At 40.9% G+C, this 16,993-nt stretch overlaps 1 pseudogene; it reads left to right on the top strand.

Annotated features, from left to right (window-relative positions):
• The first annotated feature begins 13,856 nt into the window (after positions 1-13,856).
• On the top strand, positions 13,857-16,869 carry LOC133726890 (transcription elongation factor SPT6 homolog; annotated as a pseudogene).
• Positions 16,870-16,993: the final 124 nt, after the last annotated feature.

Here is a 16,993-nt window from a genome sequence, read left to right as displayed (position 1 = left end):
TCCAGTCCTCTGCTGATCTCCGAGCAACCGATTAATAGTGAAAGGCTAAAGAAAACAGAGCCAATTTGGAGTGCAGCTGCAACACCGACACACCACTATACGCCGCTGGGTTCACCGCCGAAAATGAAGCCTCGTTGATCAGTGGAGGATCCATTGAGGATCCATTTTTCTTCTCAGAGACCCAATCCTTTTGCAGATTGGATCGTGTGTTTCTTGTGTGAAGTGAGCTGTTTTTTTGGAGAAAGGAAGAGTGAAAAAAAAAAAAAAACAGAAAACCAGAGCAAAATAAGAAGAAGAAAGTGATCGGAGAAAGTGAGAGAGAGAGAGAAAAAAAAAAAAAGGGTGCCTGCCATCACTTTATTTATGAAGAAACTTCCTTTCCTTTTTCTTTTATCCACCACGTGATAGTCCGCTACTTTCTTCCTTTCTTTAAAAACCACTTCTTCTTTTTCTTTTATCCACCACTCTCATTCCACCACTTTTAACCTTCTCAGTTCTCTAATCCTTCTTTAGGTACCAAAAAAAAAAAAAAAAAAAAAAAAGTATTTACTTTCGTTCCTTTGTATTTATAGTTTGTTTGACGGGGTGTTTAAAAAGGAAGTAAGATGGTGGATTTGATCCTCAGTGACTCTCAGGCTGAAGGAGCTACATCTATGGCTCGTGAAGTTGTGATTGTTCAAAATGTAACAGATAACTCAAGCTTTGGTGTCAAGCTTGATGGTAGCAACTATCAGTTATGGCAAAGACTTATGAAGATCCATATTCAAGGGATTGGAAAATGGAGTTATGTTATTGGTAGCACTGCAAGACCTGCTGCAGGACCAAAAGCTGATGAATGGGACACGGCAAATACTAACGTGATGGGAATTCTTCTAAAAGCAATGACTCCAGAGGTAATGCAGTTATTTGCTAATTTTGATTCTCCTAGAGCAATTTGGGACTCTGTTGCTGCTACTTATTATGATGGAAGTGACTTTGCTCGTGTTCATGAATTAAATGTCAAAGCTTTCAAAATAACTCAAAGTGGACAGCCTGTTGCAACATTTTATGCAAATTTGAAGACAATCTGGCAGGAACTTGATCAGAGAAATCCTAATCCTATGACTTGTGAAGCAGACATCACTTCCTACAGGAGTGAGCAAGATAAGATGCGTGTTCATGTTTTTCTTGCTGGTCTAGATCCTCATTTGGAAGGGGCAAAGAATGAGTTATTGCGTCTTGCAACTCCTCCAACGTTGGAGCAAGCCTTTGCCTATATTCGAAAAGATGAAGCCAACAAAGTTGCTGCAAAGGGTCTTCATACTGAAATTTCAGTTTTAGCAGTCCAGGCTAGATCACCTGAACCTTTATCTTTGTCTCCTCAGTATGGGAATTCATCTCATGTTCCATCTCCAAGTCACTATCGACCTCGAAGTCAGGGGTACCAACAGAATCAGAATTATAGCCGAGGGATGGCTCCAGTCAATAACCAAATGACTTGCAACTATTGTAAGGAAGTTGGTCATTTCAAGAATCAATGTCCTAAGCTGCGAAGGTTTAATTCTAACCATTCCGGTTGGAGAGGAGGAAGTAGAGGTCAGAGAGGCAAAGCAGCAGTCCAACTGGTGCCAGAACCTGATTTCTATGGTGTTGAAGGGCAAGACCTCTCTAAGGGTACTGTTTCCTTGACTAAGGAAACTCGAGGTAAAATTGGTATTGCTTTACATATTTCTGACTTTACTGGTAGTGATACATGGATAATTGATTCAGGTGCATCTGATCATATGACCTACGACAAGTCTTTCTTTGTGTCTATGTCATCTCCTTCTATATCTCATGTCTCTAATGCAAATGGTGTGTCTTTTCCGGTCTTAGGTATTGGGTCTATTCAGGTTACACCATCCATTGTTTTACATGATGTCCTTTATGTGCCCTCGTTGTCTCATCATTTGTTATCTGTATCTCAATTGAATTCACAGAATAAGTGCTCAGTAACCTTTTATCCAATGTATGTTGTTTTTCAGGATCTATGCAATCGGGTGATCATGGGCAAGGGAGACCTGAGGGGGAGACTGTTTCATTTGGATTGCATGTACGCAGGACAAACACAAAAAACAGAACAACCTTTAGCCCTGACATCGAGTTCTGATCGACTGAGTGAGTTATGGTTGTGGCATAGGCGTTTGGGTCATCCATCTTTTGGAGTTATGAAGAAGTCCATGCCTTCGTTATTTTTGGGAATAAGTGATTCTAGCTTGCATTGTGAAACTTGTGCTTTGGCTAAGAGTCATAGGTCTAGTTATCCTTCGAGCTTTCATTCTAGTACTATGCCTTTTGAGTTAATTCATTCAGACTTGTGGGGTCCTTCTAAACATTCTACCCTTTCTGGAATGCGATATTTTGTGTTATTCATCGATGACTTTACCCGATTATCTTGGGTGGTTCTACTTAAGTCCAAAGATTCTGTCTTCTCTGCCTTTACAGCATTTCATAGTCTTGTTCGTACTCAATATGATGCTCATGTTAAGGTTTTTCGTTCCGATAATGGGGGTGAGTTTATTAATCATTCTTTTCATGAATATTTCCAACACCATGGCATAATCCATCAAACTTCCTGTCCACAGACACCTGAGCAAAATGGGGTGTCTGAACGGAAAAATCGTCACCTTTTGGATATGGCTCGATCTCTTTTGCTTAGTGCTAACATGCCTAAGTACCTTTGGGGAGAAGCCATTTTGTGTGCTTCTCATCTTATTAATCGCCTTCCATCTGCCCCTCTTCAAGGTTGTGTCCCACTTGAGGTCTTGTCTAACTATGTTTCTATCCCATCATTTAATACTCTTCCTGCTCGTGTCTTTGGTTGTGTTGCCTATGTTCATCTGTATAAAAATCAAAGGACAAAATTGGATGCTAGAGCCCTTAAGTGTGTGTTTGTTGGGTATGGGTCTCATCAGAAAGGTTACAAATGTTATCACCCTCAATCCCAGAAGTTTTATGTCACCATGGATGTTACTTTCAGTGAAGATGTTTGTTATTTCTTGCCTCCTGTGACTCCTAGTCAGGGGGAGAAGTCTTGTTATTATGAAGATTTGTCTAATAGGCAAAATGAGTATCTGGCATCTGAGTTCTCAAAGTTGGAGGACCCATCGTCTAATATTGAAAAGGAAAATAGGGAAAACAGGGGTTCATCCAGAGAAGAAGCTTTGAGCAATGAATTACCAACTGGTCAACCGGATCAGTCTGACCGGTCGGCCGGGGAGACAATTTCCGATCAAGTGGAAGATGAGGTTCTGCCGTCTTCTGATGGTGTTTTAGACAATTCTTCAGTCTCTCCCTCCTCTTCAGCGGTCTCACCTGCTCAATCATCACCCGAGGTATGTCCCAATCCTTCATTGTCTAATAGTCCTTCTGTGTCAGGTAGTGTTTCTACCAAAACCTTACCCAGTCGTTCAACCCGTGGTCAACCTCCGAAACACTATGAACCTACTCTAAGTGCTAAGACTAAATACCCTGTTGCTAATTATGTGTCGACCCATAGGTTATCTAAACCATATGTAGCCTTTGTGAATCAATTATCTTCTGTGTCTCTTCCTAGTAAAGTGCAGGATGCCATGAAAGATGAGAAGTGGATGAAGGCAATGACAGTCGAGATGGATGCTCTTGAGAAGAATTGTACGTGGGAGTTAGTATCATTATCACCCGGGAATAAGACAGTTGGTTGTAGGTGGGTGTATACAGTAAAACATAATTCGGATGGTTCAGTGGACCGGTACAAGGCAAGATTAGTGGCTAAAGGCTATACTCAGAAGTATGGAGTGGATTACGATGAAACATTTGCACCAGTGGCCAAAATTAACACAATTCGGGTACTTCTTTCGTTAGCTGCTAATCTTGATTGGCCTTTGCAACAATTTGATGTTAAGAATGCATTCTTGCATGGTGATCTGCATGAAGAGGTTTATATGGATTTGCCTCCTGGATATGGTACTTCCACTGGAGAGCAGGTGGTGTGCAAATTGAAGAAGTCGCTTTATGGCTTGAAGCAGTCTCCCAGAGCTTGGTTTGGCCGGTTCACCAAGTTCATGAAGAAAATTGGGTACCGACAGAGCAATTCAGATCATACCTTGTTTCTTAAACATCGGTGTGGTAAAGTGACTGCCTTGATTATTTATGTTGATGACATGGTTGTGACAGGTGATGACATTGAGGAAATTCAAAGGTTACATGGTCAGTTGTCCTCTGAATTTGAGATGAAAGATTTGGGTAATTTGAAATATTTTTTGGGAATTGAAGTTGCTCGTGGCAAGGATTGTATTGTGTTGAGTCAGAGAAAGTATGTCCTAGACTTGCTGGCAGAAACAGGTATGCTTGGTTGTAAACCGGTTGCTACTCCTATCGAGCAGAACCATCGGTTAGCAGAGTATTTAGATCAAGTACCTACAAATAAAGGGAGATACCAGAGGTTAGTTGGACGGTTGATTTATTTATCCCACACTAGACCAGATTTGGCTTATGCAGTTAGTGTGGTGAGTCAGTTTATGCATAATCCCAGTGAAGCCCATATGGATGCTGTATTTCGTATCTTGCAGTATTTAAAGTCTGCTCCAGGGAAGGGATTAATCTTTTCAAAATACAGTCACTTGGATGTTTCCGGATACACAGATGCAGACTGGGCAGGTAGTATTACAGATCGGAGGTCTACTTCGGGCTACTTCACATTTGTGGGTGGTAACTTGGTTACTTGGAAGAGCAAGAAACAAAAGGTGGTGGCTCGCTCTAGTGCTGAAGCAGAGTATAGAGGAATGGCTCGAGGACTTTGTGAGATGTTGTGGTTGAGAAATTTATTGAATGATTTGGGGTTCAGACAGAAAAAGGCTATGCCGCTTTATTGTGATAACAAAGCTGCAATTGAAATTGCTCACAATCCTGTTCAGCACGATCGCACGAAACATGTGGAGGTAGATCGACACTTCATTAAAGAGAAGCTGGATGGACAGATCATTTTGTTTCCCTTCGTTCCTACTGAAGAACAGTTGGCAGATATTCTTACAAAGGCTCTCTCGACTAAAGTTTTTCATGACTCACTTGACAAGTTGGGCATTCGTGATCTGTATGCACCAACTTGAGGGGGAGTGTTGGTGTGAGTAGTGGAATGGTGGCATACAAAGAATAGTGGAGCAGTAGGTGACAATGGTGCGGTGGGTGACAATGGTGGTAGACAGTAGTGGCAGAATTATTAGGAATAGGAATATTATTCAGTTGTTTAGTAGGTCCTTGATGTATATATATACTCCATTTTGGAGAAGAAATGAATCATCTGAAAAACTCCCAATCTTCTTGTTCTTTCTGACTCTCTCTATCCAACGGAAATTTCTAAAGCCATTTTGCCACAAAGAATTACCACATAGAAATCTCTCCAATTGATTAACCATGCCTACATTAGTAGAACTCTTGCATAAACCCTAGACCCATACAAAACATACCACAGCCTTCATGTATAAACCACCCTAAATCCACACAAAACAGACCACAGACTTCATGTATAAACCCTAAAACCATACAAAACAGACCACAGACTTCCGGTTGTTATTGATTACCATACAAACAAAACTCACACCCACACCCTTTGATCTAAATCTACAGAGCTAGAAGAATTAGAGAGAAAGCAAAACATATATCAGACGGAAATGAAAACGGAGAATCTTCGGGGAGGAGAACGAACCTGAAGCAGAGAAGAAGAGTCGGAGAGAGATTTGGTTGCGTCTGGTGCTTCGCCTGCGGAGGAGAGTGGAGTGGTGAAGCAGAGGGTGAGAGGGGGAGTGGAGACTATATATAGGTAAAAGAAATTGCGCTATCTATCTGGGTTTGTCCAAAACAAACAATAAAGAAAAAGGGAGCTAGGTAGGTCAACGACAAATTATATGCTGCCACGTGTTCTTTCTGATGGACAATTCCTACTTTATATATATTCTTGAGCGCGCGCTCATTTTTGAAGTGAAGCGCATTTGCAATTAGAGACGGTCGTGTCTCATAAAATTTATATGTTTTAGTGACAATCTTCGATCTATAATATTTCTTTTAGGGTTTCTTTAAGCTCACTACTAAATAGTTTTTATTTTATTTTTTAAATTAATACTTCAACTTTTGTCAAACTGATATTTTATTATTATTATTTTTTTTTCTTTTTCAAACTGATATTTTATTATTTTTTAATTCAACCTAATCTTGGTTAAACACATCGAGAAAACCGTAGAGCACCGTCACTTTTTTCTTCTCTTCTCCGTTTGGCCCTTTGCCCTAGGGGTGTTGTTGTCAGACAGGCTGTATTTTTTCTCCGGCTGGTTATTTTAGTTCTTTAGTTTTGAGGTACGAAAGTTACTAGTAACCGATAGTTCAGGAACTGTTTGTGATTTTTTCTCCCATAAATATGACTTGCGCTCACCTCATCAAGAGTATCCATTATAGCCTAGAGCAAAGAGCCAAGAGGGTGGAGATTGTAGCAGCTTCCTTTAACTAGATTAGCCAAAATGCTAGAATCAGTCTCAATCTCTAACTTTTTGCCACATTAACATATCAAACTTGACACAACTGTTTAGTTCCAAATTTATTAGTCATATAGTAAACCTTGACAAAAAAACAAAAAAAATTGAATCCTAAACCCTTAACAGCCTTCAATTTCTTTTGAACTCTATTATTACCGGGATCAAAGTAAAAAATTGTGCAACATAAAAAAACATACACAACTATACAAATGTAACTATGATTATATGCAACTGTGACTCTGCTGAAAAAACTAATTGCTGGATCCTTTCCTTAGTACTTGGAAAGTTGGAAAAAGGCAAAAAGCCATATCATCAAAACGATTGAGTCCTCCATTTTCCATAGAAATGGGCGAGCAGTCTCAACAGTATCAACAGGTAGATTTTTTTTTTTTAGAATAAGAGATCATAAATTAATATGACCCTTGATCATGGTCAAAGAATAGTACAAAAAGACTACTCCCAATAGACAATATAAGCTCCGAGTAGTCTATGCTAACAAAATCAACTTGCCTTGTAGGCAAAAACTATTCTACCTAACCCTACTACGCCAAACACATCATTATGGTACGAGAGAGCTGGATACTTCTATAGAGACTACTAGAGAAGCTTCCACTGGCATAGACATTATTCTAAACTGCAACTAAAAATAGATCAAGCCACTACTACATCCTTACCCTTGGAGGCTTTAGGTGTACCCCTCTCAACTGGTAAAGTAAGCTCTGGTAGCCCATTCGCAAGTTTCTCTGTTTTCTTCGAATTCTTCCCTTTCTTCATAGGTGAGGTTTTCACCACCTTGCAATCAACTTTCACTTTATTCTTGACACCTCGAGGACGGCCACGCTTCTTCTTGCTCTCTTGTGAAGAATTCACAGCAACTAATCCCATTGTTACATTATCCAAATTGGTTCTACCAATCGCAAGACTAAGCCGTGGCTTCTTTGGCGAAACTCCATCATCCTCCATCCGTTTCCTTCTCAGCCCATCAATTAAAGTCTTCGTAACCAACACCAACTCCCCATATAGAGGTTCTAGGTTCTGGCCGTCCCTATTGATTTCCAAGCCAACTGCACTAGCCTCTCCTTCCCTCTCCGGTTCCACTGTCAAATGACCCCCATGGCCATCATCCTCAACTACATCTTTAGTGCCAGAGGTACCCTCCCCAGAAGGACGGGGTATAAGAGCCCTCCATACTCTAGCCTTAAGAGTCAAGGCTGGCATGAAGCGATTCAAACTGTCAGTTCCCTCCCCACCTCCTTGCGCTCTGAACACCAACGAAGGTCCAGCTACCGGTGTGCCATCCGCTCTGACCATAACCCGATCCAAATTTCTGCTGGTCGACTGCACCGCTTCCCTCAGAGCCTCATCGAAAGGCGGGCCTGAAACAGGGCAATCCCACATGGGTGAGCCTGCCACTGTCGCTGCACCGCCCATACATATTTTCAAAGATGAATTCCAGATTAACATCTATGCCATCCTCTATCGTGAAGCAGAGACGAAACACCACTGGTTGCAACAGATCAACTTCCACTCTAATCCAAATGTGACCCGTGTCGCATTTGATAAAGTAATATGGGGTTCACATCCAAAACCAATTGACAATTGATGGAGTGGCCCAAACCCTTATAAACCCATAGGCAAGCGGTCCCATTTTTCTCATGTGGGATGTATATATTCTCAACACGCCGCCGCACGTGTGGCGAATCTTCAAGCCATACACGTGGACAATTTTGGGTGACGTGGAGCCCGTGTGGCCTCGAGGCATGCACACGTGGGTAACCCGCTCTGATACCATGATAAAGTAATTTGGGGTTCACATCCAAAACCAATTGACAATTGATGGAGTGGCTCAAACCCTTATAAACTCATAGGCAAGGTCTCATTTTTCCCATGTGGGATGTATATATTCTCAACAGCATTCTGTCTTGTCCTTTTGATGGAAACACCCTAGTGCACACCCCAACCTACGGAGGCATTGATCAAAATGGAACATCGGAGGAAGGCTGTCACGCCCCGGATTTTGAATAACAAATCCAAATCCGAAACATGAATTAATACAACTCACATAAATACAACCTGAATTTTTTTCTCAAAACAACCACACTTCACACCTCTCAATATTACAATAAATCAAATCCTCAAGTTAATTATTACAACACACTCTCACCAAATCAAATTCTAAGGCTCAATGAGCTTAACTCACCTCACTATTACAAATGCTGTAAAACTATAACAAATACTCTAACCCGCTCGATCACCGCCCTGATTCTCCTGACCTGCAGGATTACCCGCTACACCGTTTGAATAGTGTACCGGGATTGCAACAATACAAACCCGGTAAGCTTTTTGCAAAGCTCGTATGAGTAAACGAAAGGATTGCACGATTTAAAGTAACACAATCAACTCAAGCACATTTTAATTTTGTTTTGCATAAGAATTGAAGTGTACAACGTCACTTCAAGCATCAATCAACTCACATCTCATCATGACTACTCAAAAATAAACAACTTCTTACTCAATATATACTCACAGGCTTATGATTTATTTATATAAATCATCCCATGCAGTATATTATACTTACAGGCTTATGATTAATTATATTAATCACCCCATTCAGTATATCATACTTACAGGCTTATGATTAATTATATTAATCATCCCATTCAGTATGTGATGTCATACCCAAGGGCATATGATAACTCGTTTATCCCCCAAGCAGTATGATGGCAGACAGACTAGAGCTCTAACTGTATCGTAAAGTGTCACCTGGGCCAAGGTTCACCTTACGAATGACTGCTTTTCTCAATTCACTCGACTCCTCATTTAATTCATCTCAACGACTCAACTATCGCACTTTACTCAATTACCCATTATCATAGACAACACAACATCTAAGATAAATCACATATTCCAAAGGGTAATGCTCAAAATATAACTCAGTAAATCACACCATCCAATATATATTCCACGTAAATATATATATACGTAGTCACCCACACAAGAGTGACCACTAATACCAACTATAGTTCACATGCAATAAAATCTAGAAATTCATTTTTATAGTTTAAATACATTTTACTTACCTATGGACCGTAGTCGATCAAGTCCATATAATTTAAAACAAATATTTATTTTCATAAAACAATTTCCACAATTTCTCAATTAAATAAAATCACCGAATTTCGGTTCGTGAATGAACCATGTGCGATTTACTCACCTCGATATTCCCGCTGCGTCTTCAATTCAACACAATACACACCGAAACCGCTCACCCAAGGAAGACCGTCAATCACCTAGTCAAACATGACCTTAACTTAGCCAACAACTCAAAAACATACTCAAACGACAATCCAACGGTCGGATCGAAATTAAATGATGATCCAACGGTCGGATCCTCACGGATCGCCCTTAGGATCACCCTCCAAAAATCATCACGAAGATCCAACGGTCGGATCTTCCTGAATCGTCCTTACTATCATCTTCACAAATTTATACGAAAATCCGACGGACGGATTCTCACGAATCGCCTCCCTAATCACTGTTTTGCATTTATACGAAGATCCAACGGTCGGATCTTCGCCCATGACCACACAAAGTCATCGGGACAGTCATACGATCAACATGTTATAATTTGAAGTAAAACCGATGGTCAGATCTTCGCAGATCGTAAACCGAAGATAAACCGTAAAAACGTTAAATAGTAACGTCAAAACGTAAATCCATTATTTATCCACATTTTCTAAAATAACCTTGTAATATATCAAAACGCTCGTATGGATGCGTAGATCATCGTCCAGATAATATAAACTCAAAATAAGGTCCGACCCGCCGCCACAAGCGGAGGTCAGACGGTGGTCAACGCGGCGGTCAACGAAGGTCAACCACCTCTGATGCAAAAGTCGTCAACTACAAACTTCTTCAAAATGAAAGGGTGATCAACTTTCATACCTGGAGCTAAGCCTGGTTCGGCCTAGATCGTCCTAGATCAAGCGTTGAAGTTGGATTAATCTCGGCCGCACGATCGGATCCTAGATTGAATCAGAGGCGTTCAAAAAGTCAAACCTTGATCTAGCGGTCTACACTCAAAATCGTGATGAAAGACTTACATGGGGATGATCAGGGGGAAGAGGAGATCACGAAAATGGGAAGGATCGGCCCGTGCAACGCCGGCGTCGACGTTTTCCGGCCGGGTCGGTTTCGCTCGTCTGGGTGTCTTCGATCCAGCTTTCGGGGCAGCGGCGGGCCAAGACCACACCGGAGGGCGTCTGGGCGTGGAGCGGCGATAACGGTGGTGTCCGGGTCCGGGGCTGGAGGACGCCGGAGGAGGGCCGTTCGGCCGGGTCGGGTCGAGCGGTTCGGCCGCGTGGGAGAGGAGAGAGAACGGAGGGTTTCGGGGACTGTTTAGCAAAAATTAGATTTTTTCGTCCTTAATGAAAAAATCAGAAATTTTTCCTATTTATAGAAAATTCCCAAATGTCAAATATTCATAACTTATTCATACGAACTCCGAATATTGTGTTCCACATATGCACGAGATCGTATCGACGAGCCCTACAACTTTCATGCAGGAAGTTTTCCCAAATTCCGTATGTATAAAAAGTCAATTTCCACGAGCCCCTAAATAACGTTCGATTTCGAAAATTAATCGTTCAAACTAATTCCACAACTTCTCCGAGACTCGTACTCGCTCCCACTATCGTGAAATCATTTCTAAAAAATCCACGGAATTTAATTTGGATTTTTCGGGGTATTACAAAGGCCCTTGATCTTCACCCAGAAAGCCAACGAGTTCAATGGCACAACCCTAATCTACCCAATCCCATCATATGGCGCTAGAACCATCGGCGCACAGTCAAAGCCCCAGGGGCCGCCACAGAGAATTTTGTTCCAATCAGACGGGTCCGACAGAGTGAACATGAACCTATCATCATACTCTTGCACCGTGTACCTGCCATTAAGTCTCCAGGCCCTTATGAACATCCCCATGAAAGAGCGTTTGTTGAACGCCCTAGCAGTCAGAAGTTTGCCAACCAAGTAAGTTTGCGATCTCCGCAATCCCTCACCTCGTGGTGGCCTTAAATCCACCGGCCTTCATTCATCAGCCAATTAGAGATGCCGCCAGTCTTACCGCCATCTCATCCACAGCGTCCATGATCACGACACTAAGCACAGAGAAACCTAGGGTTTTCTTCTTCGTACATAACTTGCTCCAAGCGGCTAGGTTTTTTTTAGTTCTTTTTAGTATCAATAGGTAGATGAGGCCGATCAAAATATTTAAAGGAACCATAATGGTTTGAATAATCCGACCGACAAATCTCCATGCCAATGAAGGTGAGAGCTCCAAGTCAACCTCAAACCAGTTCTTCAAGAGGCCATTCCCGCCTCCATTATCGTCAAAGCCTGCCTATATGGGCACTTCCTTGGCAACAACCTTGGATAGTTGACTCAACTATCGTTCAAGTCTTGAGCTTCTTCCAAACATGGTAAAGTAAGGAGAGAAATAATTTTCATGACAAGGTGGTCAATCAAAAATTGACCTTGATTCAAGCTGTGACTTATGAAGACTGCTAACCCATGCTTCGAATTGCAAGAATATTTTGATACGACTACTAGACATCATCTCATGTACATGGGCTAAAGCCGAATTGTCCAAACTTGTTATGTAAAATTTGGCGGAGGGTAGTGGGCCGGTGGCTGGCGGCCGTCTCAAAGGTACAACGATATCTTCTCTCCTGTTTCACTGTTTGTAAGATTTCATGGTGGGAAAGTTCTGGTATTGTTGGTGCACAAAAATTCGGAAGGAAGATTACCCAATAAAAATTTTCCTCCTTATGGGAGAAGGGACCTGCAAAACAGAAAAACACTCCGACGCCTAAGTAAATATTAATGTCAGAAGAATTAATAAAAAGAAATTGGATTGATACTTATTACCGTTTGTTATCCATCCTCCTAATTCCTCCATAAGCTTGAGAATTTATAGTCATTCATTCATTGGTCCTCACTTCATGGTTCTTGGCCCTTACTCTATGTCGTAGTGGGAGGAGAGGTATTTGCACGTTCTCCACTCCTCTACCCTTTTTACTGTCTTTCTTTTTAACTTGTTGTTAATCACTTTTGGGCTTTGATTAGTAGGCTTGATTTAATGGGTGGAAGCCCAAAGCCAAAATTTTACACCCCCCAGGTATTCCTCGGTGCTATGGTACTGGTGCATTGGCTACGACTGATACAGAAGTTGGAGCGGATGGCATTGGTACGGTGGTTAGGCTTGTTGGCTCTACTTCATGTTCTAGCTAGCATCTAATTAAAGGCCGGTTGTGAAGCGTTGGCGACGTGGTTGGTGCTTCCTCTTAGTGGCTAAGATTGGTGGATGGTGGTCCGTGGTTGTGTATCTTCTGTAGAGATGGATTTCATGTTTCCAATTTATCTATTCCATCGACTTTGGCCTCGCTCAAATATTAAACCAGTACGTTGAAGGTTGACTATGGTGGACATTGCATGTGTTGACCAATATTTTTAAAGACGAAAGCGTAAGGCGGTGCGTTTTGACACGCCTCGTGAGTAGTTTAATCCTTTCCCGCAATTTACAAAAACATATATAACTAGTTATATATACGAAAAACTAAAATAATAGTTAAATAAATGCTTCAAATTTTAAATAAAAGTTAGATAAGTCTAAATTAGATCAAGGATATACTCAGGGATGGACTGATGGAGCCAGAAAATTTTATTTGTTTGGGGTATATAAAATTAAATGATGGGTAGAACCCCATATTGAATAAAATGATCGAACTGAATGCATTAGAAATCCTTAAGAGCATCTCTAACAGTATAGACCAAGACTAATTTATTAAAGCAAGTTCCAGAGTTATGTGCCTTTTGATCGATGTGCACTAATTAGAGAATAGATGAAATTGTCTATAAACTGTATTATAGTGCTCGGAAGAGGAGATCAGGAGATCTTTGCTCAATAGTATACTCACCTTTTATGCTAAATTGTTTTATTGTTGTATTAGGATTTAGGAATCTTCGGACAAGGATTATAATATTATATTTTGAAATTAGAATGCAAGAATACATCTAATCCTAGTCTAAATCCAGAAGGACCTGTAAACCTATAGGGCTAGAGTGAATTATTTCGTAGTCTTATTAGATTTAGAGCAACTAGTCCTATAAGATTTAGAGTCTGTACTCTATATAAGGGACCTCTTTTGGAGTTTGGCCAACATAATTTCCATTATATTTCATTCTCAAAGAAAAAAAAAATTCCATTATATTTTAGACGTTTGTTATCTCTGAGCGAGAAAAAGAAGATAAAAAATAATCTCTGTTTCACCAAACATGGCGATCGAAGAAAGTAACGCAGTTACGACATCTGTGTTGATCGAAGACATCGACATGGAAGAAGCGCACAAGGAACCATCCACAGTCGATCGGGATGACCAGATTTTGAAGCTTGATTTTTCAGAAAGAATGCAGGTTCGTTCTTTGTTTTCATATCTATTATTTTGGCACTCAGGAACTAATTTATTTTGTGCAAGAATATAATCACACCCCTTAGAAAAGCAAAGGCTATCCGACGCAAAAGGTTGCCCCTGCATGAAAAAGCTTCTTCATAGTCCTACTGTGCTATTCTTGTCCAATTCAATATCCTTGTTGCTATTGGATTTGAATTTTTCTAGGGCACCTGCAGTCAAAGTATCAAGTGCTCATTATCAAATTTCATGTAGCTTACCCTACTATTTTCTTTTCTAAAACCTATACTAGAGATAACCATGACATGTTACTAAGTGTGATAAAGGTTAGTCGTTTAAACAACTCCACATCATAGAAAAGGAACATACTGACATTCTGAAACGTTTCAATCACCTAGTTCCCTTGCAGATAAATTTATTGAAAAATATTATTTTTTGTGTGTAGATATACGATGATGACGAAAGCATACTGGAAGGAATCAGCATACATGATGAGAGTCAGTGGATACATAATCAACTTGAACCTTTGTTTGGTTCAATAAGCGCGGCAGGGATGACATCTTCAGGTTTTTGCAGATGCACCATGTGCAAAAATTGGATGTAAGTATTATTCTTATTAATGAGCAGGGTTCAATTGTCAATTTATCTGATTCTTTTTTCCATAGCTATATATGAGTCTCTTTCTCATTTATCTTCTTGTTTTTTGCAGATTCCCTTCATTGCTATGTACCGAAAAGAGGACTGCCTTAGCTTACTGAAAGATCCTGAACAGCCTGAAGAAGAAAAATCTACGTTAAAGTGGCACAAGGTACTGTGGGCCATTCAGGAATTGCACAAAAAGTGGCTGCTGTTTCAGAATCAGAAAAGGGCATTGCAATTTCACTACAATAAGCGCTTTGAGGAAGAATCTCGACGAGGACTCTTACATGATGAGACTCCACAGCTTTTTGAATCAATTATGAAGTCACTCCGAGCTGCAGAGTCAGAGAGAGAGGTCGAGGATGTCAACAGCATGTTTAACTTGCATTTCCCTGCAGGTGAGGGTCAGGCTGCTATTGATATCAGTAGTGATCCAGGTGTGAGGAAGTATGTCCGCAGCAATTACTTTGATTTCGTTGAAGTATCAGTCACGAGCACAAAACCTGGCTTAAATATGGATTGTCAAAAAAAGCCATTGAATAGATTTGAGGATGCACAATGGTTGCTTGTCCAAAAGGCTGAAGAGGAGAATCTTGTACTAGTTACTATTAAGCTGCCCGAAGACCGTCTGAATAAGTTGATAAGCGACTTAAGCAACTACAATCTTAGTAAATCTGCACAACTGTGGAACGAGCAGCGCAAGTTGATATTGCAAGACGCTCTTTCCAATTTCCTTCTGCCTTCAATGGAGAAAGAAGCAAGATCCTTGTTGGTCAGTAGAGCAAAAAACTGTTTACTTATGCAATGTGGAAAGGCTTTGTGGAATAGAGTCTCCATGGCACCGCCATATAAACGGAACCAAACTGCACCACCTAGGGTCATGGCTTGCTGTTGGGGTCCCGGGGACCCTGCAACCACTTTAGTGATGTTGGATTCATGTGGGGAGCTGCTAGATGTGCTTTGCATAGGGACTATCAGCTGGGAGAATCTCACCTGGACCGTACCATTCTTTGATAAACCTACTAGACTGCGTATGGAAAATGATGATAAACGTATTCTGAAGTTCATGAATGATCACGAACCTGATCTTGCTATCATAGGAGCGACTAATATGTCTTGTGATATGCTGAAATTACAACTTCTGGGAATTGAATCATTACAGGTACCCGAGAAAATGATCCCCCTAAGGGTTGTATATGGGGATGAAACTTTGGCTTGCCTGTATGAAAATTCTCAGATTTCGGCTGATCAGCTACCTGGACAATCAGGCATGGTCAGGCGGGCTGTGGCTCTTGGGCGTTATCTTCAAAATCCACTGGCAATGGTTGCCACACTTTGTGGACCGGGACGAGAGATCTTATCTTGGAAACCACTCACTTCTCCTTTCGATAACTTTCTCACCCCAGATGAGAAGTACGCGATGATTGAACAGGTCATGGTAGATGTTACAAACCAGGTTGGCCTTGACATAACTTTGGCTACAAGCCATGAATGGTTATTTGCACCTTTGCAATTCATTTCTGGACTTGGACCTAGAAAGGCAGCATCTCTGCAGCGGTCATTGGTAAGAAGTGGTGAAATACTTGCTCGAAGGGAGTTGGCTACGTTGCATGGGCTTGGTAGAAGGGTGTATCTAAATGCAGTTGGTTTCTTGCGTATTCAGCAACATGGGTTAGCTGCTAGCAGCACCAGCAGCCAATTTAATGCTCTGTTGGATGATACAAGAATCCATCCAGAATCCTATTTGCTTGCACAAGAAATGGCCAAAGACGTTTATGATGATAAGGATGCAATGGAGCTGCAGCGCATTAGGGATCAACCTAGTTACCTCGAGAAGCTTGACGTTGAAGCATATGCTAAAAGCAAAAAACTTGAGAATAAGATGCAAACATTGTGCGGCATAAGGAGAGAATTAATACAGGGGTTTCAGGATGAGCGTAAAACATATGAAGAACTAGATGAAGATGACATGTTCTATACAATGACAGGTGAGACTTGCACCACACTATCTCAAGGAAGCATTGTGCAGGCCATAGTTCGAAGGGCTCTACCCAAAACAACAATTTGTACTGTGGGAGCTGGATTGATTTGTACACTTAAGAGAGAAGATTTTACAGTTAATGGGTGGGAAATTTCAGACTTATCTCAGGTACTGAAGGTGGGTGACATTATCACTTGCAAAATCAAACGCCTTCGAAAGAAGCGATTGAATGCGGAACTTTGTAGTTTGTAGAGAGTGAGATGAGAAATAATTGATATCAGAGCATCTTGGTCACTTAATTACCTTATCGATTACTTGTTATGCTTTAGTTTGCACAATGGGATAGAAAGCAATTATACAGAATTAAGACCCAACTCAAGAAA

Source organism: Rosa rugosa, chromosome 1, assembly GCF_958449725.1.
Source record: "Rosa rugosa chromosome 1, drRosRugo1.1, whole genome shotgun sequence".
Classification (NCBI taxonomy): Eukaryota; Viridiplantae; Streptophyta; class Magnoliopsida; order Rosales; family Rosaceae; genus Rosa; species Rosa rugosa.
Note: the sequence above shows the minus strand (reverse complement) of the source record. Positions and strands in the feature narration are given on the sequence as shown.